Source organism: Camelus dromedarius, chromosome 11 (genome assembly GCF_036321535.1).
Source record: "Camelus dromedarius isolate mCamDro1 chromosome 11, mCamDro1.pat, whole genome shotgun sequence".
Classification (NCBI taxonomy): Eukaryota; Metazoa; Chordata; class Mammalia; order Artiodactyla; family Camelidae; genus Camelus; species Camelus dromedarius.
The window spans coordinates 9,246,110-9,269,992 of NC_087446.1; the positions used below are offsets into that span (position 1 = coordinate 9,246,110).

The 23,883-nt window shown below is 56.3% G+C and overlaps 1 protein-coding gene across 7 annotated transcripts in view; it reads left to right on the forward strand.

Annotated features, from left to right (window-relative positions):
* The first annotated feature begins 9,203 nt into the window (after positions 1-9,203).
* ELFN2 (extracellular leucine rich repeat and fibronectin type III domain containing 2) overlaps positions 9,204-23,883 on the forward strand; it is a 54,175-nt gene continuing 39,495 nt past the window's right edge. For 3 of the 7 annotated variants that reach the window (XM_064491472.1, XM_064491467.1, XM_031462202.2), the window contains exons 1-2: positions 16,201-16,353; positions 18,267-18,447. The gene's annotated coding sequence lies outside the window, so the exon portion shown is untranslated. Of the gene's footprint in view, positions 9,411-9,707; positions 9,838-16,200; positions 16,354-18,263; positions 18,448-23,883 lie in introns of those variants that run through there. The other 4 variants (XM_064491470.1, XM_064491471.1, XM_064491468.1 and 1 more) reach the window with 4 other exon arrangements.

Sequence of the window (23,883 nt, forward strand, 5' to 3'; positions counted from 1 at the left end):
TCAAACTGGGCTCGAGTTGGGTTTCTGTCACTTGTAACCAATGAGTCCTAACTGATAACTTCCTCCCAAGCGGTTGTGAGGATTCGATGGCATTTGTGCATAACCGGGCACAAGGCAGTCACCCTGCGAATGGTGAGGGGGTAATGCTATCTTCTCCAAGGAGTCTGGGGCCTGCTGTGAACTTCAGCCTGCGTGGCTGTGGCCCTGACACCTGCCTGGCTCCCCTCCTGGCTCCCATGTACCCTGTTGGGCCTCCTTTTTCAAACGAGCCCACCTGGCTTTGCATGCCCTCCCCAACCCCAGGCCGTGCTCCTGGGAAGCCCCCTCCTCTGGTGCTGGGAGCTGAGTCTGCAGCCGGAGCTGTTTGGGCTCCGCTCTGGGAAAGGCATCAGGGAGGAGAGGATGGAACTCAGCTTCTGACAGATGTCAGGGGACGAGTCCTGTCACTGGCCTGGCCAGACCCAGTGAAATCCAGGTTTGAATGCCAAGGCTTGTCTAGTGCTTGTTCTGAGAGTGAAATGACAGAGCCGCGGAGACTGGAGTTCCGTGGGCCCCAAGTGTGAGGTGGGCAGGGGAGCAGGAGATGTGAGAGGAGGTTTCAGAGAAACCACAGGCAGAGCAATCAGAAGGAGCTGAGTGAGAAAGGGCAGAAGTCGCTCTTTTATCTCAGGTCTGGGCTGTGGGCCAGGAAGGCAGAGACACCACCAGGGAAATCCAGGGCGAACACTGAGGGCACGCAGCCACCTTGTCCCGTAGCTGGGCTGGGAGGACTTCCTGAGTCACCTTCCTGAGCCTCAGTTGCTTCGTGCTGTCCTGGCCATTTCGTGCCTCTGTGGCTTGTCCCTTCCAGATGTCCTGCCCGCATCCCCCTTCCCACCTGTCAGGCTGACGGGTAGCTGAACAGCTCTTTTATTTTATTATTTTTTGCAGCAATTTATTTTTAATTTCACACAATTTTTAAAGGTTACTTTCCATCTACATTTATTACAAAATATTGGCTCTGTTCCTCGTGTTGTACAATCCATCCTTGAGCTTGCCTTACACCTAATGGTTTGTACTTCCCATGCGCCCCCTGTCTATGTTGTCCTCCCCCCATCCGCTGGAGCCACTAGTTTGTTCTCTATGTCCAGGACTCTGCTTCTTTTTTCTTATATTCACTAATTTGCTGTATTTTTTAGATTGGAACATCTCTCTCTTTTTCTTTTAAGTGACAATAGGATTTTAAAAATTAAAAAAAATTAATTTTATTTTTTTAAAATTTTATTTTTTAGTGAAGTGTAGTTGGAGCATCTCTTTTTATTGAAGTATAGTCAGTTTACAATGTTGTGTCAATTTCTGGTGTACAGCACAGTGTTTCAGTCACACATATAGATGTATATATTCCTTTTCATAATCTTTTTCATTATACATTACTACAAAATATTGAATATAACTCCCTATGCTATACAGAATAAACTTGTTTATCTAATTTATATATAAAAATCTCAAACTCCCCATTTATCCCGTCCCATCCCCTTTTCCCCCTGGTAACTATAAGTTTGTTTTCTATGTCTGTGAGTCTGTTTCTGTTTTATAAATAAGTTCATTTGTGTGTGTGTGTTTTTTTTTTTTAGATTCCACATATGAGTGATAGCATATGGTATTTTTCTTTCTCTTTCTGATTTACTTCACTTAGAATGACAATCTCCAGGTCCATCCATGTTGCTGCAAATGGCATTATTTTATTCTTTTTATGGCTGAGTAGTATTCCATTGTATGTATGTATAGGTATGTGTATGTATGTGTGTGTACATATACACATATACACATATATACACATATACACAACTTCTTTATCCAGTCATCTGTCAATAGACATTTAGGTTGCTTCCATGTCTTAGCTATTGTAAATATTGCTGGTATGAACACTGGGGTGCGTGTATCTTTTTGAATTAGAGTTCCCTCCGGATATAGGAGCATCTCTTCTTATGTGAAGTTTTCCTTTTGCTCAGTGGTGCCTGCGCTCCCTCCCCACACCTCTTTCCCAGGGCAGAGCTAAATTCACTTGCCTTTCTGCTCCCATACATTTTCTTTCCTCATCTGCTTACTCTTCCTTCCTTCCTTCATTTGTTCACGCAAGCATGAACTTGATCATTTTATTCAACAAATATTTGGGGGAATGCGTGCTGCATGTCAGATTCTGAGCAAACTGAGGTGCAGAGGATGGACCCCACTTTTGCCTTTGTGACAGTGACGGGGAGTGGTGGGGCTGGGTTTAGTGTACATTTTGGAGGCAGAGCTGATACGAGTTTTTGATGGATCGGATCTGTGGGGAGAACAGGAGACGTCAAAGTGGCATCTGGGTTTGGGGCTTGAGTAACTTGGAAGCAGTCACAAACACCCACCACTTCCTGCAAAGCCTGAGGAATACACAGCTACTCACCCCACCGTTATACCTGGATTCTAGATCGAGAGAACGTTAGGTACAAAGGTGAGTGCTGGGAATGATGGGATGGGGGCTAAGAATGGGGCTACCAGCCTAAAATACCCCAAGAATCCTGTGGCCACAGGATGGTTCCATCAGCAGGAGAAACTGGGTGAATTGCAGTGTTGCCTCTTCCTTGCTGTGTGATCTTGGTCAAATCACTCAGCATCTCTGAGCCTTATCAGTAAAACAGGAATAAAAACAATCAGTACTTGTAAGATTGCTGTCATTATTCACTGAGACTTTAATTCATGGGGAATACTTGGCATCAAGCCTGAAAGAGATAGTAAACACCTCTATTTCAAGCTATGATTATGATTCTAGGTAGAATGTGGCCAGGTTGCAGAAAACTCCAGATGCTAGTGTCAGGAGTTGGCGCATTACCCTGTGGAGTCAGAGCCTGGATGTTTTTGAGCAGAGAAAGAACACAAGGAAAGCAGCCAGTCAGCACCTCTCCAGTCCCTGCGGCATCTGGAGCCTTGGAGCCGGCCCCGGGTCAGCGGTGACAAGATCGGCCATGAGGCCAATGACCTCCAGCTCCCAGGGCCCTCCTGCTGCCCCAGTTCCGGACCTAGGCAGTAGAAGCGCGTCTGCCCCCCACCCCCAGCATCCCTCCGGGCAGAGCCAGATAGATGGTTTAATAATGCAGCTGCCTGGCTGACCTCGTAGTGGCCGCTGAGCCAGCTGAGACTCACGCCACCCCCCTGCTGTGGCTGCAGGGCCCAGGCCTGAGACTCCAGCAGAATCCCCAGATGACAGAATTCCGGAGCCCCATGGAAGGACCCACATGGCAGACACCCCCACGGTGCAAGCAGCCTTTTCCTCGTGGGTAGCAGAAGCTGGGATGCACAGAGCCCCAAGCCTCCTGATCCCCTCCAGCTGTCCCTGGGGGGGGGGGGTGTCTCAGAGGAGACCCTGAGCCACTTGGAGGAGTCACTTTTGTGAGGGGCTGGGCTCCCAGGGCACAGGCCGGGTCAGACATGACCGGGCCCGGGAGCTGCTCACATTTTAGTGGAAGCACCAGGGGTATCAACAGGGGGGTCTCTCATCCCTCCCCTGTCCCCAGGGGATACTCCAGGCCTGCTCTACTATGACTGTAGTCAGGGAGGCAGGCTGGCCAACCTCACCACCCAGGAATCTCAGCTCCAAGCCAGGCAGGCAGGGTGCCATCAGCACCCCTAATGAGGCTCCCTGGGGCCCCTCCCATAATTGGATCTCTGGACCAAATAGTCTCTACCTGGACAGTTCCAAATATCCCCCAGGGTATGGCAATGGCCTCTGGCCCTCACAGGTACCCTCTTGTCTAACCTCAGCAGGGACTTTACATATATTCCTCAGGCCCCACTGGGCCTTCAGTTGCCCTTGACTCATGGACTATGAGGATTACAGACTCTCAGAATCAGAGAACCCTATGGAATTAGATCCTCCAGCTACTGTATCCACACCCCTAGCTCTGTTTTCACCTTTGCTTGCCTGGATGCAGAACATGGATCTTCCTCAGTTTTCCCAAATATCATTGCTTGACCTCCAGCCCACTGGCCCCCAAGATGGCTCCTGTTGACACCTTCCTCCTGGAATTCACACCCTGCGTCGTCCCCTCCCACAGTGCACAGGGCACACCGGTGCAACCAATAGGAAATTGCCTGAGTGACAGTGTATAACTTCTGAGGTTAGGTCATGCAAGAACTGTGGCTTCCTCCTTGTTCTCGTTCTGGGAGCAGCAGCTGCCATGCTGTGAGGACACTCGAGCAGTCCCGTTGACAGGTCCTTGTGACAAGGAGCTGAGACCTCCCGCCAATAGCCGGCACCAACTTGCCAGCCATAGGAATGAACCGTCTGTGAAGCAGATCCTCCAGGGCAGCCTCCAGACGAGCGCAGCCTCAACCAAACATCTTGACAGCAGTCTTAGGCAAGGTCTTAAGCCAGAATCATCCACTCCCAAATTCCTGGACCACAGGAACTGCGAAATAACCACTATTCTTTTGCTGTTGGAAGCCGCTAAGCTTTGAGGTAATGTGTTCCACAGCAATAGATGACTGATATGATAAGCATGTAGGTTTTTCTGAAGGGGGTGGGGGTGGGGAGGCTGAAGTGGGCGGAGGGGCTTACATTGCATGCTCTGCAGCAAAATAACTGAAAAATCCCCTTTCGAAATCTGTGTCTTCTCCAAAATTCCTCCACAGCCAGACGTCCTCTGGGGGCTTTCCTCTCACCTTCCTGCTGACCTGCCGTCTCCTCTCCTGCCTCCCATGCACTTTTCCCCAAGCCCTAGCTCCAAACGGTCTCATCCTTATTAGGTGCAGCCGTGATGTGCTCCCTAACCCTGACCTTCCACCTGGCATCCCCTGACCTGTCACAGTGCCCAGCAAAACCAAACGCCCCCAGCTAAGAGGCCCTGAGAAGGCAGCTGGAATCTATCTCTTTATACTAAATTTGGGATGGTTCCATGATGGGCCAGGGGCAGGGGTTTTAGTGGGGAAACTTCATTATTTTTCCCTCTGGGTTCCCTGTCTCCTCATTGGTCCTTAGTGATCATAGCTCGCGTTTCCAGCATTGGAAGCACAGCAGAAAATCTGATTTTTGGTCTGAATCCAAAAAAAGGAATATGACACCCCATCCACGGTCAGTGTGTGTGTGTTTCTCTAAAAGAATCACTTAACCTAATTTTCTTAGCATCAACTGGAAATGCCATGCGGACTAAGTGAAAAAAAAAAAAAACTCAAGTGCAACGGGGAGATCTTGTTTTTTACCTTAAACAGCACAGGAAGCTTTTTAGCAATTTATGGGTTCCTCTGTCTGTCTCTCTCTCTCTCTCTTCTGTTTTCTAAGCCATCAGAAAGGAAGCTATCCTGGAAACATGTGGTGATACGGCCAGGGCAGTAAGGTCATTTGGATGTGACCACATTTGGTCAACTCGGGAAAAAAGGGCACTTGGTGGGCTGTGAGAGGCAGCTCTCAGGCACTGCTCAAAAATCCCAGAGCCTATGAGGGTCTGGGATTTGGGACAGGGGTCCAGGCAGCTGGAAATGCCTGTGCATCATCTTGCACTGAGGCTTCTGGGTTGGTTTTGCTTCTGTTGTTTTTTCTGTCCGTGCATCATTCTGCTCAAGACTCAATTAGTTCAGCTGTGGGCTGGGGGAGGCACTTTGACTCAAATTCCACCAAGACTGTGCATGGTGGTGGGGAAAGAGGAAAGTGGGGGGCTGGTGAGAAGGGGGATAGATGCTGGGTTCCCAGGACAAAAGCCCCTAATGTTCACATTAGTGACTTATTAATGAGAATAATGTATGTTAAGGACCCTGCCTGGCCCTGAGCGAGCCCCATACCAGGTAGCTACTGTGAGAGGTGATGGAGTGAGATGTAATTCGGGGGAGGACACATGTGAGAATGAATAATGATACGATGTGATGCGCGCTGTAACTAAGGCCTACACAGACTGTTCTGGGAGCCAGGGGAGGAAGAAGTAACTTGGCCAGCTCAGCTTAGGGATGGTCAGGGAAGGTTTCACTGAGAAGGCGGCCTTTGAGCAGTATCTGATGATAGACTGGAAGTAGACAGTTGGGGAAAGCATATGAAAGGAGTAAAGTCTTCCAGGCTGAGGGAACAGCATGATCAAAAGCACAAAGGTGTGGAGTTTATGGGGTGAGAGTTTCATGGCATGTTCTGGAAAGAGGAGATACTGGAGTCACTGGGACCCAGAGCCTGTATGGGGTGATACAAGACGATGCTAGAGACGTAAGTAAGGGCTTGAGTGCAAAGGGCCTTACTTGGGCAAGGTAAGGAGTTTGGGTTTTATTCCCTAGCAGGGAGGGTGTACCATTCATCTCTGTGTTTGCACCCAAGGCAGACATCACCAGCTGATCATGAAACTTTCTGCAGAGGGAGCTGCTGCCAATCAATTGGCATTGTCATGAAAAATGAAACGAACTGCATCCCTGCATGGGCTCTGGGGAGACAATGGAGGGGTTAGATAGGTGGGTGATGAAGGAGGCTGCTGCAGGTGTTCAGGTGAAAGATGGCAAGGCCTAACTTGGGACAATGACGACGGGGATGGACTTATTGCTGCCCGGTTTGTCCTTACCTGTCCACTAGAGAGTCCAAGCAGTCTTATCATCTCCACCCCCAGGCTTGGCCAGGTGCTCAGGATCCTGTGTGTGTGTGTGTATGTGTGTGTGTGTGTGCGTGAGTGTGTGTGTGCATTAGCTCTGTCTGGGCGCTTTCTTAGTGCGAAGGTTGCTGTATTTCTGGACCCGTGCTAACCAACATGGTGGCCACTAGCCACAGATGGCCATTTAAATCTAAATTCGTAAAATCAAAATAAAATACTCAGTTCCTCAGTCCCACTAGCCACAACGTCAAGCACTCAATAGCCACCTGTGGTTAGTGGTTACTGTATTAGACAGTGCAAATATATAACATTTCCACCATCGCAGAAAGTTCTGCTGGAAGGCGCTGGTCTAGGGAAAGCCCGGTCAGGGGGTACCCACCATGACCCTCAGTTAGCTCAGGCCAACCCCATCTTCTGTCTGGTGGAGGTGACTAAGTTAACAGTCTGAAAGTCTTGCCAATTTATGTCTGCCTACCAAGGGCAAAGTCTCTGATGGGAGAATCTTTGAATGTTTCAGAGTTTTAAACCATCTCAGCGCTAGTTCACCAGACCTGGAGGTTCCGGGGGAAGGAAGTTCCCATGTGGTGAGCTCCAGCATTGTGCTGGGGGACAAGGCTGCTTCTCTCTCTTTTTAAAAAAAATTTATTTTATTTTTTTTCTTTTAAAGGCTGCTTCTCGTATTCGCACTTCACAAAGAAGGAAACTGAGGCTCAGAGAGGGGTGTGATTTGTCCTTTGGCAGATGACTGGGAAAGTCACGCAAACAGAACCAGAAGAGACTGTTTTGCCGTCCGCTGCCTGGTACTCCTTGGGGGTCAATACTCAGTGTCTTGGGCCAGAGGAGATTAGGTGAGCGTCCTCCAGTGCCCATGTCTGCAGGCCTCTGCACCGGAGAGCCTCAGCCACAGAGGCAGATTGGGGAACTTTCTGCAATTACGCCCTACATCCGCCAGAGGGCGCAAAGGCCGTTGTCGCTCCGCCTGACATGGGCGGGATGGTGGGGGACCGCTCGTACAGCAAGGACTTTGGTCTGGGACCCTGCTTCAGGCCCAGCCCTGTCCAGGAAAGTACAGTGTGTTCCATACGGCCCCTGCTCTCTAGGAGAGCTCAATGTAGAGAGCAGAGACGACATAATGACATGTTTGGCTCTGCAGCAGTGGGCCTTGAAGGGTGGATAGGAGTATGCCAGGCAGCCTCGAGTGTAGTTGTGGAGGGCAGAGGTGGCATGCCCAACAGTCTGTCTTCTACTTGGAGAAACCGTGACCTCGGTAGCCTGCGTCCCACAGCTTGTCAGCTCTCCTAGTCCCACCCCAAACCTGCTTTCCTGTTTTCAGTTGACAGACAGGAGGAATTTCTGAACAGACGTTCTTTCTGCTCTAGTAATACCTAACTCTGTGGAGTTCACTGCACACACACCCCAGGTGGTTTCATGCCTCTGTGCCTTTGCACATGCTGTTCCCACAGCCTGGGACATCCTTCTCCACGTTCTTCAGTTGACCAACTCCTACTCATCCGTCAAGATTCAGCTCAGGCAATGGCTTTTTCCAGGGAGGCTCTCCCATTCCTGGCCTTGATAAGATGCTCCTGCTGGGAGTTCCTGCAGTCGGTCTGCTGTGCACTACCTGAGGACAGGCACTGGCGCATGCTACCCCATGAAAGTGATTGAGATACACAGGGCCTGCTCCAGGCAGGGCTTCAACCCGTACCAGGTGTGGAGAAGGCTCCGGTTTCTTCTGCACGTGACATAAGCCAAATCTCACCAGGCACTTGTGTGCCCAAGTGCAGGGGGTACAGACTCTGGACGCCAGAGCTTCTTGCTGCATCTCCTACCTCTGTAGGTGACTCAGATGTGTGTTTATGGGGGGTGAAGGGGTGGGAACGGTGGCCAGGGAGGAACTCGAGCTCAAAGGACTTAGGAGGTTTCTCTGGGCTGCAACAGAGCCCAGTGTCCCCCTGGGCATACTCCCTGAGGGGTGGGGAAAGGTAGTGAGCAGCAGCCCAGAGTCCTGGCCCAAGGACAGAGAGACCTGGAGTCTAATACTATCTCTGCTATCAAGCTCGCTGTATGACCTTGGGGGAGTCACTGCTCTCACCGAGCCTCAGTTGTCTCGCCTGTAAAATGGGAATGCAGCACACACACTTTTCGTGTTGCCAGCGGGGTGGGGTGTTGCGGGGTCCACAGGTGCGACGGGAGCCTGGGGGTGTAGGCGTCCTCGGGCGGGCGCTGGGAGGCGCTGCGCACCTCGGGCGGCCCTCCCGCCGCAAGTTTGCCTCCAGCTGTTGAATGCGCCGGCGGCGGCGGCGGCGGCAGCGGCGGCGGGACCGGGTCCCCGTGGGGTGAGCGGGGCTGGGGGCCGGGGCGTGCCCAGGACTCGGCCGTCTGCGGGGCCGCGGCTGCAGCGGCGGCGGAGCCCGGCGCGGCCCCCGCCCGGCGGGCGTGTGTCTGCGAGCGTGCGTGTGTCCGCGGCAGCATCGAGCCCAGAGAGGGGGCGGGAGGGGTCTCGCTGCGGAGAGGCCTAAGGAGGGCGCGGGCGGCGCGGGCGGCGGACGGACCGCGGCCGCGGCCCCTGACGCACGCGGCGCCCCGGCCCCCTCCCGGGCGCGGGCCCCCGCGAGGCAGAGGCGCGGCGGCGGGGTCTGCGCGCACACGCCGGCTCCCAGACACACACCCGCCTCGCCACAGACACACGCCGCGCAGCGAGCCCCGGCCGGCGCGCCAATCCCGCCGGGCGCCGCGCACATCGCTCCGCGCTCGCACTCGCACTCGCACCCGCGCGCAGGCTCCGCAGCCGCCGCGGCCGGAGGCGGCGCTCGGCCCGCAGCCCGGCTGGGGCCGGAGGTGAGTGAATTCCTTCGGATCTGAGCGCCCGCGGCCGGCCGGAGACGGTGGGAGTGGGCGCTGGGACCCGAGGACACCCCCTCCGCCAGTGGGGGTGGGGCTTGAAGGGGTACCCAGCCGGGGGAGGATGAGACGGGAGAGCCACCCCCAGTGCCTCCTGGGTCTGGGGGTCCCCGTAAGACCCCCGGAGGTCCGCCCTGTGTAGGGGGTGGGGGAGGTGGTTGTGGGCGGAGGCGGGGTGGGAGGACGAGGAGGACGGTCGGTGAGGTGAGCAGTTTTGGGGGGTGGTGCAGAGGCTTGATGGTGGACGGTCGTGCCAGCCAGTGCCACACCGCACCTCTCTGCCCCAATCTTTGCCAATCCGGGGGTCTTCGCTCCCCTCTTTCACGGAGTGCTGCCGGGGTCAAGGAATTCATCTTCGTAGCTGGTAAGGGGGAGTTGATTGGTGCTGGATGACGGCTCCAGGGGGAGGGGGCCAGGGTGGGGCTTTACCCCCCTCTTCCCCGCAGGAGGGCGATGGGTTTGACAAGAGGACCGGAATTGGGGAGTAGGGGTCCCGGGGGTGGGGTGGGGACCCTTGCGAAGGCTTTGCTCCTTTCTCCGTGGCGCCGGTGTGGGGCAAGCAGGGAGGCAGCCCGGGGAAGCAGCAGAAATCGGCAGACTGCAGCTCTGGCAGGGCCAGGGCCACTGCCGGGTGGTGTGTGAGTGTGTGTGTTTGTGTGTATGTGTGTGTGTTTGTATTTGCATGTGTGGGCTCCAACAACTGGCAGAAGAAGGGGGCAGGGGGTGGGTGTGTTGGCTGGTGGGGCGGTGTGTGCACGTGGGGAGGGATGTGTGTGCTGTGTGTGTGCACACAGGGCTGTGTGCAGGGGTGGACCCCAGCGCTCTGTCTGTACACACACACACACACACACACACACACACTCACTCTCTCTCTCTCTCTCTCTCTCTCTCTCTCTGTCTGTGGCCCAGCAGCGTTTCCTCAGAATGTTTGGAGGGGGGAGAGCTGATGTGTTTGCACGCGTGTGCACTCGGGATCTCGTGTCCGGGGCAGAGGCAGCCAGGCCGTGGTGTGTCAGGCGTGCCCAAGGAGGGTGGTGCTGACCCCCGCTGGGCTCAGCCAGGGAGAACTGTGGTACCTGAGGGCACTTTCTGTGGCTCTGGGCTCCCTGCTGTGCCTGTTCCACCTGGACCCCTCCCACCCCAGTGGCTGCCTCTGGAGGGCACATCAGTCCCCTTGCCGGGACACAGGTGTTGTGTGTCCGGGCTGCAGTGGTTGCTGTCAGCAGGCCAGGCTGTTGGAGAAGAGAAGCTGAGGGGAGGAGGGGGTGCTGGCAGCACCTGGAGGAATGTGGCGGAAGCTGCAGGCCCCAGGCGGCCAGATTTAGTTACCGAGGGACGAGGGACGTTTCCAGATGGGGAGCTGCATCATGGGGGGGTGGGGCAGGGAGCACCGCCTGGTGTGCGGTGTGCGTGCCTGGCTCACACACCTGTTCTTGGGGTCTGTGGGCACCTGTGGGACGTGTCATGTCTTGGCTATCAGCAGGGCATGGGGGCCTGCACACGTGTGTAAGTGTGCGTCCAAGGAAAGGAATGAGCGCAGACGCACATGCAGGCACTGTCTGCAAATGCCTGTCCCAAATGAGCTGTGTTCGTGGGTGGGGACCTTTGGGCCATCGGTCCCCGGACAGGAAGAAAGAGGAGAAATTGAAGTGGGTATCAGGGAGCAGTGGGTGCGACGTCAGTGAGAACCTCTGGGTGTGACATCAGCTCTAGATTGCCAGTGACGTCACTGGGACAGCAGTGTGATGGGTCACCCCCAAGGGCCGGAGTGTGTGATGTCAGTGGGAGGGTGAGGGAGGTGTCACTGTGAGGGTGTGTGGCGAAGTGTGGTTATGTCCCCTACGTAGTGAGGGGGAAGAAGGCGAGAGGGATGGAGCCTGGGAGTGAGCAGTCCCTCCCAAGAGGCCCCATTTCCTGAGTGGATGTGGGACCCTTTTCCTTAGGGCCTGTCCCCCTTATAGCACATTGCCACTGCTTCCCCGACTTATGGTGTCCCCTCTCCCCCTCCCCCAACCTGGGACCCTGCCAGTCCTGTTCTCCACCCCATCCTAGCCATGCCGCACAGACCCTTGGGTGAGTGTGTACTGGTGGGCGAGTATGTGTGTGTAAGTGTATGTAACAACAGAAAACTGCCACCACCAGAGAGCCAGAGACCTTTGGTTCTAATCCCACGTTGCCACTCTGGGTTTTCTGATTTAGGCATTGCCTTCACCTCTCTGGGCCTGTCTCTCATCTGTCACCGGGGAGGGGGGCAGTGGTTAGGGAGGTGAGAGGGGATTACAGGCTTCAGGGGGCTGGGTACCCAGCACATGGTGGGGGCTCAGTCCATGTGAGCCCCATCCTCTGGCGTCCTGTCCCCCAGCCCAGAGCAGCTGCTCCCCTGTTTTGCTTTAAGTCTAACTTTGTAAAGAATGTTCTTTTCTCTCCTTGGATCCTCACAGCAGTCCTGTGAGGCTGGCAGGCTGGCTGCAATTTTGTGGCCATTTGACAGATGAACAAACTGAGGTCAGAGGGTAAAGTAAGCTGTTTGTTGCTTCATTCTTTAGTGAGAACTCCCCCACCCAGTGGACGCAGGGAAAACCATCTGATTGGTAGTTCACTGCCCCACAGGGCACTCTCATTGAATGGAGGGACAGGGAGCTCCGTGCAGTGGGGGCGGGGAGTGGGATGTGCCAGAGTGAGGGCCCCAAGCCTGAGAGGTCAGTGGCTGCAGTGGAGGCTGCTTCCTGACTCCCAGTCCAGCGCTGGCTTGTTCTGCCCTCCCCATGACATTCCGAGATGGAGCGGGTGATAGAAATGGGTACATCCAGCTGCCAGGCCTTCCCTGGTGGGGTTGGCCCGGGGTGGTCATTGGGGGCTCTGTACCTGCTCCCATTGTGGCTCCCTTGTCCCCTGGGGTCTGGCAGCGTGTCTGCTGTGGAAGCAGAACTAGTTCTGGTGACACCTCTGCTGTGTCCTGGCCGTGTATGACACACGGGGATCAGCCTCTCCTGTCTGTCTCCAAGGCGGTGGCTGCTTGCCTTGAGGCCTCGATGAGCCAGTGGGAGAGGGTGGCATCCCTGGGCAGGGTCAGGATGGCACCCATCACAGTTACTCTCCCTGCTTCAGCTCCAGTGCCCCTGGGCCAGGTCCTCCCTCCTGCCACCCTGCCCCCCGCCAAATTTGCTGTGACAGTGTGCCGTGCAGACTAGACAGCCAGGAAGCAGGATTGCCTTGAAGCCCAAGTCTCCTTAACAAGTCAGGCCTCTTCGGGCACAGCATTAATAGTCCAGAAGGTTAACTCAATCCTCTGCCTCCTGCTGTCCCAGCCCAATCCCCTATTAAATTAACCTTCTCCTGGCTCAGTTAGCACCTGGGGCAGAGGCACAGCCATTAGTACTGGGGATGGTGTCTGGGGGCTTGGAATAATAAAGCCCCTGTCTTCTCCCCCCAGTTCTTCAGACAGTCTCCAGGGAGACCCCAGAGAGCCCCTGAGGACTGACGCTGGGCAAGCTTGCTTACACCTGGGGTGCCAGAGGAAGGGCGCGGGCTGCCTGATGCTGCCGACAGCAATAATTATAGTGATAATAATAATAATGATATTAGCTCATATTCACTGAGCCTCTACTGAGAGCCGGGCCTGGCGTGAAGCTCTTTATAAGGGGTAGTCGTTTAATCCCGCAAAGCCTTCTGCAGTTAGAGCTATTATTATTTCACATTTCCAGGTAAGAAACAGAGAGGTTCCAGACTGGCTCAGGGCCACACAGCAGTGGAACCAGGAAGCCCCACAGGTGGACTCTTTGCATCATTAACTGTTAACTGATGAACTCCTTTGCCAGGGGACCCTGGGCATCTTGGGGCGCCCCTCTCGCTGAGGGACCTCTCAGGGCCTTGTTTTGCTTATCTGTAAATGGGGACAGTGACCCTGCCACAAGGAAGCAGTGGGTGTGGCTGCAGGGACAGAGGGGTAGAAAAGCTCCTGGGTCTCAGTCCCAGCTCCCCACTCCTCCTGCGCCCCCTCCCTCTGCAGTGACCTGTGACATTCCCAAGGGCAGCTCCTTGCTCCCTGCTTCTCTCACAGTGCCTGGAACAGCATAGGGCACATAGTAGGTGCTCCATAGGGGCTCCCCTGGGTGACAAAGGGGTTGCTGCTCCAGGACCAGTATCTTCCCCAGGCCTGAGTCCGTCATGGCCTCAGCTGGGGGTCCCCAGACCACTCTGCCACACTCCCCCGTCTTGCTTGTGGAAGAGCAGGGGCTCAGGGTCCAAATTCTGCCTCTTTTCCTCCTTGACGTGTGTCCTGGGTAAGAAAATTCACTTCCAGAAGGTTCTGTCTCCTCAGTGTAAAGTGGGGGTAATGGTACCGAGTTCTTAACTCTCTCAGGTCGGTTACATAAGAGAATGGCAAGTGTGGAGTATTGTGTCTGGCACATAGTAGGTGTCAAGTAGATGGGTTCCCTCCCCCTTCCCATCTGTCTCCTGTGTTCGTTCCTGGTTCCCTGGAGTGGGGCTTGGGTTGTGTGTGTGTGTGTGTGTGTGTATGTGTGTGTCCGTCCTTCTCTCTCTTTTCAGTCTCTACTTTCACTCCGTGAAATGCATAGAAACTGTTTCCTGGAGCCAGGCTGGGGGATCTGAGGAAGCGTGAGAAGGGCCTGGGTGCCGGGTCTGCTCCAGCTGGAGTGTGCAGACGGGCTGGTGTGGAGGCAGGGCATGTCTTTGTGTGTTCGTATCTGTGCGTGTGTGCAAGCTGGTCCCTACCTCTCTCAGGGGGAGGCAGGGAGCCATTCCTAAGGGCCCAGCCTAGTGGCTCAAGCCTGACTCAGTTTCCCTCCCTGGCCTATCTTTATCTTGTCTCTTCCCTCAAATCCTCTCTGGATCCTGGAGAGACACAGGCTGTGGGGTCAGCCGGCCAGCCGCCCTCCCTTCCCTGCCCTTCTCACTACCTGGGGGATTCCCTGTCTGTCTCTCCCACGGCATGGCAGCTCCAAACAGGTAGAGACTAGCAGGTCCTCAAAAAATACTTGTTGAACAGCTTCCTTTCATCTGCCTGCTGTTGAGGATGGGTTGATGTATTTTGCATTTAGTCCGTGCACACACGCACACAGTTATAAGCACGTCTCACTGAAGGATAACTGCTGGACTCAGACGGGAACCCTCAGGGATGAGCCCTGGTTCTGAGCAGACAGAAAACATGTGGACCATCTGCCAGGTGCTCAGCACGGGGCCTACACACAGTAGGGCTTGCTGACAGGCGATACCCATTGGTCTGTGACCCGACTGACTAGGGGCTGGTGCTGAGCCAGCCTTATAAGCAGGGCTGGAGAGGTCAGAACGACTTCTGCTCAGACATCAGAACCCCCATGACTGCACACCTGCTACGTGCCAGGCACGGGGCGAAACACTCTCTATTATCTTGTTTAATTTTGGCTGGAGGATTGTGGAAGAGGTCCAGCCGGCCTCTGGGTGGGGGGCATGCCAGGTGGAGACCATGTGAGCCAAGGTCCGGAGGTAGGAAAACCCGGAGTGGATTTTGGGAAGATGATTCTGGACATGTGGTTTGGGGATCAACCACTCAACAACCTAAACAATCTTAAAATCTGGGCTAAGAAATCCAGAGTTGTCCTTTTTGTCAGAGAGTGCCCGAGTCTCTGGGTGTTTTTTTAAATGCAGATTCCTGGGCCCTGCCTCCTGAGATTAGGGTCGATACGGAGCCCGGGAACCTGCATTTTAAGTGCATTTCCAGAAGATGAATGCCCAGGTTTGCTGGGTGCGTGGCAGCGGAGGGGGCTGCTGCGTGTTCCTGGGGATCTTCTGGACTCCTCCCACACACCCCGGGAGCAGCAAAGGCGTACCTTTTTCCAGAAGAGCCTGAGCTCAGAGAAGTGAGGCGTCTTCCCTTGGGTGACACAGCAGCAAGACCGAGGCCGATACTGACTAGTACTGACTAATAATCTTCCTGTTCACTGACTGCTGTTCTAAGCCCGCTCAAGGAGCCTCTCATTAAATGCTCAGAACCACCCTCTGCATCATTCCTGTTGCACAGAGGAGGCAGAGTGTGCGGTCAGGGCTTCAAGTCCGCACCACTGGTGAAGGCGTGAAGTGCAGTGGGCGTGAAGTGAGGCTGGAGAGGGCCTGCCCCAGCATTTTGGACTGAGCAGTGCCCTCCCTCTCCCTTCCTTCGGTGTGAGGGAGCGGGTGGAGCTGAGCCTGCAGTTGTGCGTGTGAGCAGAGGCCAGAGGCGGGGGTGGAGTGGGGAGCAGAGAAGCCTGGAGGACGTTGGAGAGCCAGGAAGGCGTCCCGGAGGCGGCGGCGGCGGCGACGCAGAGTCGCGTAGCGGTGGCCCGAGGCCGCTCATCCGGTGGGCGCTCTGACCGAGGCAGGTCCGGGTCTGGTGGGCGGCGGGTGTGTCCTCCCCGGTGCGCGTCAGGGACTGGCCGACGCGGGGCGCCCGGGCGCAGCCCCCGGCTAGGCATGTGCGCGGCGGCGGCGGCGGCGGCGGCGGCGGCGGCGGCGGCGGCGCGGAGCAGGGGGCGGGCGGGGTGGGCAGCCACCGCGGGGGAGGAGGCGCGGCGGGGGCGGGAGCGCGCGCAGAGCCCCAGCACGGGGCCGCCCGCCCCGCCCCGCTCCCCGCCCGCGCGGCCCCGCGGGGGTCCCAGCCCGGCCTCCCGCCACTCTCCGGTGCCCCCGCGCCGCGCGGCCGGCGCGGCCGGGTTTCCGCCTTACTTCCCTGTGCTTAGAATTTGCAGTCGCATCCCCTGGCGCTCGCGGCCAATTTCACGGCCTCTGGGCTCGGAGCCGTGCGCTGGATCGTAAACCCGCCCGCGCCCGGGGAAAGGGGTCGGAGGGGGCGACCGGAGCGAAGACCTGCCAAGTTGTTGGCAAGGGTGTGTGTGTATGTCAGGTGGGTGTGGACGGGATGGGGGGCTCCGCCGGCAACTGCCCTGGGAGAGCTGGACCGGTGTGCAGGCGTGGCCATGTGTGTGCGGAGCAGGGCTGTGTGTCCGGAGTGGCCCCCACTGTGTGAGCATGCCTGGGGCATTTATGTGTTGGTCTGTGAATCTGTGCAGGGGCCCCTGTGTCCATGTGCATGTTTGTCTGGGTGTATATGGTGAAAACTGTATGTGTGTATTGGGGGCTGGTCCACAGTGAGTGGCGCTGGTGTGTTTCTGTGGATGTGTTGACATGTGCCTGTGTAGTGTCCCCAGGCATGTTGGCACATGCTCCAGCCTGCATGTTGGGGCAGGCACCGCCGGGTATGGGGTCTCTGGGCAGCTTCTACGTTGCATCTGGGTCTGTGTGCCCACGTGTGTCTGCGGGAGTATGAAATTCTGATGTGTTGGTTGCTGTCTAGGTGTACTCAGTGGGTACTGGTGTGTGAGGGTGAGTGTGCAGCCCAGAGCCAGTGAGCTCAGGGTCAAAGGTGAGTCATGTAGCTAGGGGGACGATATCCCTCAGGACCTGGGCTGGAGAGCTCTTTCCTGGAGCACACTGGCTGGTTCCTCTTCCTCTGCCTCTGGGTGGGGGTGATGGATCTGAGGCAGCACAGGGGGCCAAGTGTGTGTTTCTGTTCCATCGTCGCTGCCGCTGGCTGCCAGCACGTGGTGGGTCTACATATGTTTGTGAATGGCTGTGTTGGGGGGGGGCCGAGGTGTGAGCCCCTGCCTGCGGAGGAGGGCCAAGAGTGCCATCTGGGCCGATGGGGATGCAGGGCCAGACGGAGAGAGGGGCCTCCGAGGGAAGGGGATGAGTGTATGCGTGTGCACGTGTGCGCACAGATGGAGGGCAGATTCGGCCGAGGCACATCTGTCTGGGAGTATGTGTGTGTGTGCAGGTGGAGGTCAGGCAGGTACATTGCTCTAAGGATGTGGGTGCACATGTGGTGGGCGGTGAGGTTGAGGTAGAGTTAGAGGTGGAGCAGGCTGGGGGCCACAGGGGTGGGTGCCAGTCCTTGCAAGTTTTGAATAAGAGACCGGCTGGGGTTGGGGAGAGGAGTTGCTGGTTCCCTGCAGCAGAACGGATGGGGCCCAGCTTTAGAAGGGGGTGGGCCGAGTTGGTGTTTGGGTGACCAACATGAGGGCAGAGTGGTTGGCATGAGCGTGGGGAAGGGTGTATGTGTGTTGGAGGAGCCGGGCGTCAGGTCAGTGCAAGGGTGTGGGTGGGCATCCTCACCTGGGTGTGTGTCCATGACTGTGAGTGAGATGTGGGGCTCGGATTGTGACTTGGGATTAACCTCCAGGCTGTGGACCCCAGGAAGGAGTGATGGGGTCGGGTAGAGTTGGTGGGAGTGGGGGCCCTTCAGCTCCTAGAAAATCTCCCCATCTGTTTCTTGCTCCTCCTGCCCAGGGGCCATGGAGGGATTGAAAGATGCACTGTGGCCCCTGGCCCCTCCCCTCCTCACCCCCTTAACCCTGTGTGACAGGGTGGGGAGCCCCCAACCCTCCATCTGGGTTTGAGGCCCCTTCCCTCCATCTCTCTTGCCCCATCATCTTTCTATCTCCATCTCTCTGCCTCCATCTCCCCCATCTCCTTGCCCTCATGCCCCCCATCTCTCTGCCTTGCCTCTATCTCTCTTCATCTCTGCCTCCATCTCCCTCCAGTCCTCCCCTCCCTCTGCCTCCCCCCTCTCTCTCACACTGATACTCATTTGTGGTATATTCGGTTGCCATGGGAAACCTAAGAAAGAAGTGAGTGTACCCTTCAAGACTTCAGCATTTTTCCCTCCTCCCTCCCTCCTGCTGTCCCCCTCCCTCTCCTCCTCTCCTCCTCTCTTCTCTCTCCCTCCCCTCTCTCTCCCTTGCCTCCTCCTCACAGCAGGAGAGCACTTGGGTGAGGAGCTGCTGCCGCCTGAGCTGGGCCAGGACCTGAGACCCCATTGCTACCGCCGCTGCCGCCGCCACTGCCACCACCGCCTCTGCTACTGCGGGGACCTCCCTGAGACCAGGCCAGGGACAGAGCTTCGCTGGCCAGAGGGGCTCCCTCTGCCCGCAGACATCTGGTAAGGACAGGGTCCTTCTGACTGTGTGTGAGTGCGTGGCTGGATGTGAGCAGGGCTCACATGACCTGGCCTTGAAAACCCATGATGTAGCCCAGCCTCTGCCTCCTATTCGTCCCTTCCTGCCTTGCCTGGCCCCTGCCCCCAGCTGCAGGCACCTCCGCTCTCCTCCTCCTTGGCTCCCCTTCCACGGGGCCTGTGAGGCAGCTGGCAGAGAGGTGGGCCTTTGGGAGCTGGGACAGGTCCACTGGGGAGGGTGGGGAGAAAGCCCCTGCTGGCTCAGAGACCCCACTCCTACCCCTTCGTCCAGCTGAGAGACTGAACCAGGCCTGCCTGTACCCCAGCAGGGCAGGGAGCATCTGTGCCCTGGCGGGGGGTGGGTGGTGGGGAGCCAGCTTCCAGGGGATGTCCTGGGAGAACCTGGCCTCTTCCTCCTTGAATGGGGGCCTTTCCATGTAGAGCAGGGCAGACTGCGGGGCTGGGAGTGAGCTGGGGGCAGGGAAGCACCAGCAGAGTCAATACCAGGCCTGATCCAGTGTCACTGAGTTTTGCAGGAGGCAGGAAGGCAGTCTGACAGTAGGAGGCCGCGGGCAGGCAGGCCGGCCGGCTGGCAGGAGCTGTTATGTCCCGACTAGGGCCAGTGGCTGCCCTGGAGAGGAGAAGCCAAGGCTGTCCCTGTCACCGTGGCTGTGTTGGTGGTGGCCACGTGGAGGGAGCTGTCCAGGCGGGGCGCTGAGTGACAGTGGTTGCCGTGGCGAGGGAGCCGCCTCTGTGGCATTGTGGTCTCCATGGAGAGAGGAGGAGACAGAGGGAGGAGGCTGGCTGTCTGGGCTTGGGGTTGGTGGTTGCTAAGGAGAGGGAGATGCCGTCTCTAAGATGTGGTGGTCCCCACGTGGAGGGGCCGTGACTGCCAAGGTGTCAGGGTTCCCCATGGAAGGGCTGCTGCTGGGTGCTCTGGAGGGGGCTTGTGTGGGGACAGTGGGGGTGGTGGGTGCTCCGTGGAGGACGGTGGGAGAGTGAGGGGGGAGGGGCTGTTGCCGTGGATTTGGTGTTGCTGGCACAGCTGAAGCAGGGTTTTTTGGAGGAGTGTTGAGGCACACTGGGTGGGTCTGAGCTGTGCTCCCCACTTCCGTTGCTCATCCTGCCCCGTCCAGGCCAGACCGGAGCCCCTGCTCTACCACTGGCATCGCTCCTCTCATGGTTTCTCGTACCTGTCCTTCCCTTCCGCTTCTGTGACCAAGCTCTCCTGCCTCTGCTTTGTGCGCCCTCCCTCCTCAGGGCCTTGGAGCATACAAGTCCCCTATCTGGATGCATGCTCCCTCCTTGTCCCCAAATGGCTTTGTCCCCATCCTTCCATGTTTGCTGAGCTCCTGGAAGCCCGGCCTCAATACCTGCCTTTGAGGTATCAGAAAAGGAAAGTGACTTGCCCAAGGTCACATAGCATGCGCTTGCTGGGACTAGGATTTGACCCCGGGCACCTGCCTCCCCAAATGTCCAACTCACCAGGCCTAACTCCTCCCCTTGGAGCCTGACCCCCTCCCCCCGCCACGACCACCCGACTCAGAGCTGTCGCTCTTCCCCCAGTCCCCAGGTATTCTCCCCAAGCACACGTTTCATTTTAATAACAGGACGAACCGGCATGGAAGAGCACCGAGTTCTGGGTTTGAATCCTGACTCTGTCACTTACAGCTATATGGTTCTGTGCCTCAGTTTTCCCTTCTGTAAAATGGAGACGATGTACATGCCTCTCAGAGTTTCTGTCACTTGGGATAATGTATGGGATGCCCTGGCTCCTGGGACACAGACTCTCAGTAAGTGGTAACCACCACCATCATCACAATTCCTTTAAGAATGATTTTAGAATGATTTTCTGACATGCCTGGGGCAGACAGGGTGCCTTCTCACCAGAGATCGGCCTTGTGGTGTCCTTCTGTGGGATCCTTGAGCCTGGAGGTATTGGGCTGATGTTGTGGAAGCAGGAAGTGGGGGGCCTGGAGTGGAGGAGGGCCTCCCAGTGACCACACAGCAGCTTGGTTGTTGAGGCAGGACAGAACCAGGTGGGGCCGGCTCCCTGTCCGGTGCTCCTGCCCGCTTACTCCCGGGGCCCATTTGTGCACTTGAATCAGATGGGCCTTGTCCCCCTCAGCTGTTGCCTGAGACCCCGGCCTCCAGGCTTCCTCCCCAGGGTCCGGTGTTCTGAGCCAGCTCAGCCAGCCCTGGCCTAGGGCACAGCGTGTCAGGCAAGTGGCTGGTGGGACCCTGGGAGTAGCAGGAAGTCTGTCCTGTCAACCTTCTTGGCACCAGGGGACAGGCCAGGCAAGGGACTGAAAAGGATATTCAAAGAGGGACATTTGAAGGATTTGGGGAGTGACAGGCAGGATGGCTGCCTTTTGAGTGACAGAGCTCTGAGTTCAGATCCTGGCTTTGCCACTTTCTAGGTGGGTGGCCCTGAGCACATTTCTCTGCCTTTCTAGGCCTCAGTTTCTTCATCCATGTAATGGGTATGATGAGGATTCACCTTGCCGATATGGGGCAGGGGAATGAAGTTAAAGCACAGGACCTGGTACCTGGGAGGTGTTTCCTGAAGTGGCAGCTGCTCCTTCTAACCTGTCAGCCTTCTTCACGTTTTAGGTTGATCTGGGGAAGAGGGGAAAGAGCTGTCCTGGGTGGCCCCAAATGGCAGCAGTGGGACCAACCATGCACAGACCTCAGTTCATCACAACAAGAGACTTTCTCACAGTCAGAGCTGTCTTGGGATGGAGTGGATGAGAGGTGCTGAGCGCTCTGTATACGGCGAGATCGCAGAAGGCTGGCAGGGGTATAGAGCTTGGAATTACAAGACCCAGGTTCATGTCCTAGGTGTTGCCATTTATGGGCTGTGGGATCTTGGGAGCCTCAGTTCCCCCACCCTGAAAAATGGGAGGGATAATAGAACAGGGGTTACTTTAAATGAATTCAAAGAGACCTCAGATTCCCTTAAATCTGCACAGCATCCCATTTTCCAGAAGAGGAAAGCAAGATGCAAGGAGCTTAAGGGGCTTATAGCAGTAATACCAACACCTGCTCTTTGCCGATTATCTGCCGCACGGCCCGCATGTTCCCACACGCTCCAGGTCTCACTTAATTCCCTGGCCTTTGTCCCTGCTCTTGCTTCTACAGGAGTGGCTGTTCCTTCTGTGCCCATGGCTGCTACCTGGACTTGTTGTGTGGCTGTCTCCTGTGCCGGCTTATTGTCACCTCTTCAAGGAGGCCCTCCCTGATCACTCTGTTCATTGCTCTGGTTCTTCACTGTCTAACACTGCTAACGCAACTTTGTTTATTTGCTTGTTTATTATCCCCACTCCCACCATTGGAGAGTATCAGTTCCATGCAGGCAGGAGCTTGTTCCCTGCTCTATCCTGAGGGCCTTGAACAGGGCCTGGCACATAGTAGATGTTCAGTAAATATATGGCAAAAGCATGGGTGACCCTGCCAGCTCCCCTGGGAGGTCAGTTTCATCATTCCCCTCTTACGTCCGAGGACAGTGGGACTAGGGAGGCCTGGTAAATTGCCTGTGGACATGCAGCTGGAAGTAGGTGGCAGACCTGGCCCTTGATTCCAGGCTGGGCGCACTCAGGGTCAAGTGCTTTTTCTGCTGCACTACACCGCCGTGCTGGGGAGCTTTGCATTTTAGGCCAGAGAGTTTAAACTTTACTCTGAACACAGAGGCAAAATCACAGAGAGGCTTTTAAATAGGGAAGACTCCTGCCATAAGGAAAAGCTTTCAGTAGCAGCCAGAACTGTCAAAAGAAATCAGCTCTACTGCTCCCTAGCTGTGTGGCCTTAGGCAAATTACTTAACCACTCTGTGTCTCAGTTTACTTGTCTGTAAAATGGAGGTACTATCTTAGCTTATCTCGGCTGGCTTCTGGGAGGCAGTGGGCTTTGAGGTTTGATTTGCATCCTGGACTCCAAGGTCCCCTCCCCAGGATGGAAAAGCAGGCTCTGCTGAATCACCTCAGTCCTGGGAGGCCTCACTGCCAGCCCTGAGGGATCTGAGATTCTGACTTCTAAAGAGGGGACATTTTAAGTGCTTGGGACACATCATTTTCTGCTCTACCAGCCTGGGCTCTCTTGTCCCACCCCAACCCCACCCTCCCTTAAAAAAAAAGAGAGAAAGTCAAAGAGGGAGGAGAGAGGAGGTTTTAACTGAGCACCTACTATATGTGCCAAGGACATTCCTGTTTATAGCCCCTTTTCCAGCTGTAGCAGACTATGCAGAGTAGGATTGTTGTGCCCATTTTACAAATGACCGAACTCAAGTTTGGGAAATTTCTCTGTAGGGCACAGAGCAGGATTTGGACCTAGGCTCAGAGTCTCCTGTCTGTACTGTGTTGGGAGAGGGGAGAGAGTAATATGTCTAGGATGGGTTTCCTCTGGGGTTACCTGGGGAGTGGGCTCGTGGTCCCAGCCCTGCCAGGTTGGGGCTTAGAGTGGCCCAATTTTAGAGGCTGGACCTTGAGGGGTTTTGGATGGACAGACTGCTCCTGCCAGCCTGGCTCCCTGACTCCCCCACACTGCTGGCAGCCTCACTGGCCCCGAGAATAGATCTGGTGTTGTGTGTGGTTGTCCCAGTGTCTCACTCAAGACCCCATTTGTTTGGGGAGGAGAAAGGGGGGTCTGTGGTGCCCAACAGAGGTGGGATTCATGGATAGGGCCGAGGCGGGGGTAGCCTGCCTGGTACAGGCCAGGCCTGGAGGAGGGCCAGGAGGGAGTGAGAGGAGGGGGCTGGGGTGTGGCTGGGGGTCCTGCTGGGGGCAGAGTCTGGTACCCTGGGTGGGGTGGCTGTGTAGATGGGGGTGCAGGAGGAGGAAGGTGGGAGTCCCGCTCTCATGATTCCTGGTCTGAAGGAAGGAGAGTGTGGTAGCCCTGTCCTCAGGGAGCCCCAGGTCTTAGGGAGTACAGGGAGAGGCTGTGCCATCAGGAACCTCGTGAGGGAGACACAGCCCTGACTCCAGGCAGCCTCCTGTCTGAGAGGGGATAGAGTCCCAACTCCCAGGAGCCCCAGTCTGAGAGCGGAGGCACTGTGAGTGTTTTGCGCTCAGTTTGGTTTTTGAGTGGAGGAGGAGAGGATGGTCCCACTGAATGGAGGCTCCCTGAGTTCTGGGAAGACTTCCTGGAGGAAGCAATCCCTGAGGAGTGGGAAGGGGTTGGATTCAGGGCAGGGCCTCCAGGAAGGCCTGTTCTGTTGTTGGAAGCAAGGCACAGTGGGTTAGATCCTGATTCTGAGAAGTCATGTGCACCTGAGTCTCAGTTTGCTCATCTGCGTAATGGGGACACTGCCGGGCTCCTGGAGGGGATGGGATGAGATAGGGTTGGAGGGAGGAGTACCTGTACACAGTAGGCCCACAGAACTGTTGGGGCTGCATGGTTGGTTAGGCCTGAGGGGTTCTAGAAGCTG